The 7830-nt window shown below is 42.0% G+C and overlaps 1 long non-coding RNA gene across 1 annotated transcript in view; it reads right to left on the reverse strand.

Annotated features, from left to right (window-relative positions):
• Positions 1–3831: 3831 nt before the first annotated feature.
• Positions 3832–7830, reverse strand: part of LOC109302501 — a 17364-nt gene continuing 13365 nt past the window's right edge. The window contains exon 3 of the long non-coding RNA XR_002098813.1: positions 3832–3974. This is a non-coding gene — a long non-coding RNA (uncharacterized LOC109302501). The remainder of the gene's footprint in view (positions 3975–7830) is intronic.

Genomic DNA, 7830 nt, shown 5'->3' on the forward strand with positions numbered 1-7830 from the left:
CCTCTCTCTTGAGCCTAGGGAATTGCAGAGTTCAAAGATTATTTGAATCTAAATATTTTACGTTGTAATGCAAGCTAACACAGCAACACTAGCTAAATGGACTGGCACAGGATATTTGTGTGTGCATACCTGTATGTGGGTTTGTACACACCAAAATATATTTAAAGTGCAGGTGAGCACTTGTTCTGAGTCATAATCTTCCATTAGCCTTAAGTCCATTTATTCCAGTGGTGCTCAGCCTACAACCCTTGGGCCAGATCTGGTCCCTGCAGTAACTGCATCTGGCCTGCAGTCTGGGAGATCAGCAGTAAGCGGCTCAGCCTGGGCATTTCCCTTCCTGTTCTGTACCATAGTGCTGATCCCCTCCACACGCAGAGGTAAGCTTTCTTCCTTTTTCTCTCCCCTTCTTCTGAAATTAACAGCCACCTCACTCCTTCCTCCCCTACCAGAGAAGAGGGATAGCTTGCAGTGCAGCCAGGTTGCAAGCACTCAGATCCCCACTCTAAAAGGCTGAGCTCCACTGGTCTAGTCTATGCTGCTTTTCCAGACTTTTGCTTGGTTGATTGATCTGTTAGCCCTGAGGTGCAAGTACTATTCCCCCTGAGGGAAGAAGGTTTACATATTCATTGTTTGAAACTATACTATACTAGCAACACAGTTTCATATTGTAGAATAAATGGAGGAAAAAAATTCCTGTCTCAGTCACCCAGCTCACAAACGTGCACCTAGTTATATGATAATACATGCTTTGTCTAGCATTCCGAAACATGTCACTGGACTCTTAGTGGGATGTGGACTGGCAGCCCATGACTCCTATACAGCTAGGACTGACTCCTACTCCATTCCAGGGCTGGCCTTAGGGGAAATGGCACCCTGGGAGAACTTGTATTTTCGTGCCTTCCTCCCCACCCCCTAGTCAGCAGCACTGTTGCAGGCAAAGGCAGGCAGGCAGGGGCACAAGGCATGAGATGTGGAGCAATATGGTATACCAGGTAGGTGGGTGGGAAGTAGGCAGGCACTGTTGCTCCTGTGTGGGAGCAAGGAAGGTGGCCTGGAGCAGGTGCCACTCTACCTATGCATGCCTGGGCTGGCTTCTCCTCAGCAGTGGTTGGAGGCAGGGAGCAGGCTGGGCTGGGCACCACTCCTCCTGCCTGAGGTGGGGATTGGCTACGGCAGGGTGGGGTGGGGCAGCAGGAGAGCTCTGCTGTAAGCATGGGTTGCTTATGTGTGTCTGTGCATGAGTTTGGCACCCTCCTGACCATGGTGCCCTGGGTGGTTGCCCACGTCACAGACCCCTAAGGCTGGCTCTGCTCCATTCCTCCTAATACGTTCCTAAGAATATCACTTCATTCTTACTGAAGTGTTGGTGACCCTTGTTGAGTTTACTAGTGTTCTTCCCAAACCTGAGGCATGTGTGTCCTGTTGCTCTAAACCTAGTACATTGCATTTACAGCAATGCAAAGTGGTGCAAAAATTCTGTACACTCATTTTGCATTAGCATAGGTAAAGGTGCTGGACCAAGGTGAATCAAGCCCTGGGGTCTCTGAAAAGCAGTAAATGGTTATACAACAGCTGAATCAGATTGTGTCTGTGTGCCCTGTGTACAGCACAGTTCATCTCTGCGATACCTTCCTAAGCAACATTTTTTTAAAAAGTAGAAAAGAGAAGAGAAGACTGAGGGGGATCTGATATAGTATTCAAATACCTGCAAGGTGATTATAGAGAGGATGCAAATAGACTATTCTTTGTGGCCACAGGGGACAGGACTAGGAACAATGGTCTCAACATGCAGCAGAGGAAATTAGAGATTAGGAGGAACTTTCTGACGATAAGGGTGGTCAAGCAATGAACCAAGCTACCTAGAGAAACTGTAGAATCTCTATCCCTGGAATTTTTCAAGAGCAGTTTAGACAAATCCTTGGCTTGGATGGTTTAGTCAGGGTTGATCTTGCCCTGAGCAGGGGTCTAGACTAGACAGTAGTGTAACTTGGGGTGGGTAACTGGGGCATAATAGAGACACAAGCTTTGCACCCCCACCACTGCCGAAACCACCCTATGGCAGCAGAAGCAGCCCTATAGCTTTGCTTTTGTAGCAGCATCCAAGTATACAGACACCACACTGTAGGAGAAACAGCCCAAGAAGGCAAACCATGCTGTGGCTGTGGTGGCAGCAATTATTGTTATAGAGCAAGAACAGGGCAGAATGTAAGGTTGTCTGTCTATACTCCTCCTTTTTGAGGTCTGGTCATGTTTAACATGAGCCAGACTTCCAAAGTGGCACTTATCAGTTGATCAATGATGACTTTAATTGATGAACTATGCAGCAAATAGTTTCCCCTAGCTTAAGGATGTCAGTGTGTATTACATTATATTTCCACATATCCTTTCTGTCTCCAAATGTTACCGTTTTATTTTACTTCAGTCCCACAATCTGTTTGCACCATGACAGTCAACTCTTCTACCTATTACCTCTCAGTCTCTTCCTGAACTCCGCATTTCTAATCTAGTCTTCCACTAAGTGTCCTTCTAAAATCTCCTATGCACTATGTTCCTCTCTTAACCCAAGTTTCTGTTCTGCAGTTCATGTTTCCCTGCCTCATCACAACTCTCTTTTTTTTGTGTGATCATGTATTTCCTTCACGTTCTAAAAAATAGATGAAACTGTGTGGCTGAGATGGCATTATATAAGTCCTATCAAAATGTACAACCCCGTCATAGGCTAATTTTTCCCCTGTGATCTCTAAATGAAAAAGCATTTAAGGAACATAAGCATTTAAGGAATTAATGTTTTAATCCATTAATAAATTAAAGGCTTTCCTTTTAAAATAATGAACAAAGTGATGTTTAGAAGGCAATCATCTTTCCATCCTCATTTGTTATAAATATCTGAAATATAAACTAGCATGCATCAGGTTAATACCTTGAAACCTTAGAATGCTGTCCCTGTGTAAAGTACCTAGGGTTTGGAGACACGAGTGGCATGCAGCCAGAAATGGATAATTTAAAAAAATGTCTTCTTAACATGTTCCAGCTTGAAAGTTCCATCCATTTTGTCTGATGTTAGGATCCATAATTAAACAAAACTTGTAAGATAATTGATGTCACAAAACAAGTGACCCAAAATCTATGTTCCATAGCACTGTATCACCACAACTCTATCTGTACTAATTACAGAAAGATGCACCCTGGAACACAGTTGCATCCATCAGGTATTGCTCAGCTACTGAACATGCTTTCCTCTTTACCAGAAAAATGGCATGAGGATAGATTGGTGCCTTTTAATAACAGCTCTAAACAAGAGTGACCCTGGATACATTGGGATTCAATGATACCTCTCAGACACATGAATTCCTCTTTGATGCTTTCTTTTCCCAAAAGAGTAATAATTGTCTTCCAGCATTTAAAATCAGAGGTTAAAAACAGTCCTCATGCTGGCTCAGCTGTATTGAGTGGTCCATTCTGAGGGCAGACCAAGCTCTATCTCATTCTCCATACTACCTACTCTAACAAAGGAATAGGGAATGTGAAGAGCCTTCTAATTCTTGGCTCCCTGGGCCATTGTGAGTTGTATATGGGGTTCTCAGGCGATTCCTACAAAACTTCACAGTCCTAGCTTGCTCTTTTGGGTTGACCACTACACTCTACCGAAGAGGACCCCTGCGATAAGACTTTATGGATTGAGCAATTTCTTCATTCAACCTACCCCCTCCACCATTGTGGCCCATTATATGGGTTTGTGTGTACCTATCCTCTTTCTCTCTCAGCGTCGGGACCCACCTCCCTCCCCTTCTCTCACCCCTTCCTCTCACCCCTGGGCTTAGTTGGCTAACACTGTATTTTCTGTAACCTAGTTGTGCTCCTCTCCTCACCCCCATCCCTTCTATGTTAGTCCCTCGCTTGGGCACTCTATATTTCCCTTATGGCTTTGTCATTTTTTGGTTCATGACTCTTAACATTTACCAATAAAATTCAATCTGTTCAAAGGACAGGGGTGGTGCATAAGTAATGTGTTTTTCCTAATGTGCTTTCTAACAGCTATCAACTCCATGCTGAATTTGCTGTGAGCCTCATTAGCTGATCAATCCAGGGCTCAGCTGCCAGAATTTAGAGGCAGAGCTCCCTCTCCCCACTGCCTGCCAAAAAAAAAGGAAAAAAAGAGAAAACAGGGAGAAGATGGGATGTTTTCAGCAAACATCTTATGAGGAAGAATAGACAACAAATAGTAGATTTTAGGATGTTCAACCCCATACGTGATGTGTAGGGGGTGCATGGGGGTGCACATGCACCCCCTGAGAGTACTGGTACCCACCCCGAGAGTAAGCGCTCTCGACCTAGGCAACAGGAGGGGGAGGGCAGGTGGAGTACTGGTACCCCCCCCCGAAAAGTGCCGCTGGCACTTCCAGGTGAGCTGCTGGCACTTCTGGGCTTGGTGTCCGGCCATGGGTGGCACCCCCCCAGTCAGCGATTGGTCGCAGGGGGACCCCCCCCTCCCCGCCACCAACACGGCCACAGCCGCCTGCGGATGGTCCCTGCTTAGCCCACCCTTGGCCCGTGTCACTGCCTATGGGTGGTCACCATGCCTCCCCAGCCTCAGGAGGCACACGTCACCTTTGTTCAACCCCCATAATCAGTTGTTGACCTACAACAAAAACATGCACCAAGTGGAAAACTGGTGATCAGAAATACATTGTTATTCATTTGCCCTGTCTTCTCTGAACGATTTGTGTGTGTGTGTTGCATAATCAGGTTTGCTTTCTCTCAGAGATCCACAAGGAGCAGGAAACTAATTTCGTGTCAGATGTTTAATTGGGTCTTGGCAGTGTAGAAGGTACAATCTCTATTTACATGAGTTCCCTACCCTTCCTCTAACCAACAGCCTTGTGGAAAGATTCTGTGGTATTCTGTACAAGCCACAGTCTTTCTGGTTTACTAATGTTTTTGGTTGCCAGTCATAAGACTCAGTGATGGCTCCATGGAAGTACCAATGTTAGTGTTGCAGCATTTTTAGCTCTTGTAGGAAGAGTCCCCAAAAAAGAGAACAGGAATGTGGCATTTCTTCTTGAACTAACAACACAGAGATCCTTGATTGCATTGATGAAGCCCGCTCCCAAGAAAGGGAGGTGTGGAAGTCATATACTACTAATTTGAGAAAACCTGCAGCTTGATAGAAAAAAGCTTGGGTGAAATCCAAGGAAGTTCTTGTTCTGTCCTTTGAGTGGGCTATTAGGGTGGAGGTGTGAGCCTGTGTTCAGAGAAAGTTTCAGAGTAGGGTGACACTGAAAATACATGGGTGCTGTGTAGGAAATGCCACCTCTTTCCTTCCTCCCTCTCTTAATAAATATAATCTTGAGCGTATGACCTCTGTAACAAATAAACTAGCAAGGCAATTAACTACTCAACCTGAGGCTCAAACTGAGAACCAAAAGCTCACATGGTAGAACAATGAAAGGTACTAAAAGACAAAAGATGGATTAAGAATTTTGGACCCTAGATATAAAGCTTTATTATTCCATTTCCCCCCAAATGAGAAAGTAGATCTATAGATAGGGTGCAGCACTGACACTGTATGGGTGTTGTCTAAGCAACATTGTTTGCTTGCTTTCTCACATCTATTTATTTTTAATAACCTTGAGAGTGTCACAGGAAATAAAAGTACTAAAAGATTCATTGGAAAGAGAGAGAGAAAATTAAAAGGACCTGTTTGATTTTTATCTCACAGGATGGAGAACCTCCCTCAAACTTCTGCTTCAAGTCCATAATTTTTTTCTGAACTATAGATTGCCAAAATAGATCCAGCTTTCATGAAAAGTATATACATTGGTGAAAATTTACCTTCTTTCTTTTACTTGCTATTCAGTTGATGCTTCCAAGAGGGTCATTGATGTTTTAGTTATAGTGTTACTGCTTTCCAGGATGTAGTTCTAATTCTTATAAATACAACTTCCATTCTTTGTTCCTAGGTGTCAGATCCTTGCATTTAGTTCAATTAAAATTAGAACTGGTCAAAACTCAGAATTTCCACTGTGCAGTAAATTTTGACATTTCAAAATGTTATTTTTTTCTGAATAAAAATTTAAAAAATCTTGTGAAATGAGATTTATGAAAAACATTGTGCCAGAATTTACCCTATCAAAATCAAGCACTTCAGTGTTACCAAAATTAAACAATATGATCTTATCAAAAAGTTTTTTTCTTTTTAAAGAAAATCTTACATGACAGTTGTATATCCCTGCAAAATGTTTAATTTTGTTGCAAAATCCAAATTAAACAGAAAACATTCCATTAGAAAACTTTTGATTATATAAAATTAATGCCCAATTGTCAGTTTGTACAACTGATTTGTTCTCATCAGTATGTATCACTCCCCCAATTTCTTATTGTTCTCAAACTTTAACAATGATTTATTTTTTTCTTGCATTCATGAATAGAAGTATTGAATAGTGTTTAACTAAGAATAGATCTGAAGACTCCAGTAGAAGTGCCAGTATTCTTTAAGAACTGTCAATTTACATTGAGTACAAGCCTGACTGTCCTTTAAAATACTTTTTAATATAGTACTAACTTTTATATGTGTATCATGGAAGTTTGAATTAAACTCCTTACAAAAGTTTATATAAATTAAGTCTATACACTAGCCTTTGTTGGGAAGGGTGGCATCTACATTGTATAAATAATTTATTGGTCATATGTTGTTCGTTCTTTGTTATTTTTTTGATGAAAGTATTTTCTTTACAAGAACTATTTTCTATAAACCCACATTGAGCTGGAGATAAGAGTCCAGCAATGACTCCATTTGATGAACCATCCCCACTTGGGTGAACTGGACCCTCTCTCCATATAAAGCTGCTGCCCTAAGTGGCAGCTGAAGAGTGTTGACTATTCTGTAAGCCTAAGTAGTACCATCTTTTAATTCTTTACTAATGGTGGTAGACTACATGGCCTTTTTCCCTGGGTCATCAGATTTTAGCTTTTGTTACATTAGTACAACAATAGCTTTTTCTGTCAGTCTTTTGGAACTATCTGAATGTTCCAAGGTTTGTTATAAATCAGTATTAACTGTTCAGGATGCTCCTAAGTCAATTCTTCTAATACTCTTGGCTTCAATTTAGTCAGTCTTATAGATCAAAAAAACCTAAAGTTGATAGGTGTTGTTTAATAACCTAACCAGCTACTGTTAGACCAGAAAGTATGTCATCGCTGTTGGAATGAATACATGCTACTTCCTTTGGAATGGAGACCAGTTTGAAGTTGGAGACCAGTTTAATGTATCCTATACTACTGTGTTTTCTGGATCATGGTTCATATAACTTTATACATCCTTGTTGTTTCAGACCTATATCATTGTTAAGATTTCATTTGTTCCTGATAAAATTTTTAGAATTCCTTCTTGTCACTCCAACTGACCATGCACATTATCCCTGTCAAAACTTTTACCTTCCCTTTTTATCTGTCTGCCTTTTCCCAGTTGTTTTTCCTCATTTGTCAATTGTCCAATGCTACTTTTTCTCCATTAATTAAACACAGCATCTTTCACATCCTTTCTTCTCCATATAGAAACCATCCTGGCTAAAGTCAGGGGCAGATTGAGGGGTGTGTGTGTATGGAAAGCAGCGGTGCAATTGCACCCACTTTGGATTCCTGCTCCATGCAAATTTGAAAATCTGCCTCAGAGGGGCAGAGGTTTTTCTATTCAGGCAGCAATGAGGAAGTCAATTGATTTGATGGCTCATTATTATCTTCTGGATTCCTGTTAACCTCTCTTCACTCCGCAGGTGCTAATGATCCTCTATCTGTTAGAGCGCGCCGGCGTTTGCACCGGCGTTCGCGCCG

This window comes from Gavialis gangeticus, unplaced genomic scaffold, assembly GCF_001723915.1.
Source record: "Gavialis gangeticus isolate Ggan-Ray unplaced genomic scaffold, GavGan_comp1, whole genome shotgun sequence".
NCBI lineage: Eukaryota > Metazoa > Chordata > Crocodylia > Gavialidae > Gavialis > Gavialis gangeticus.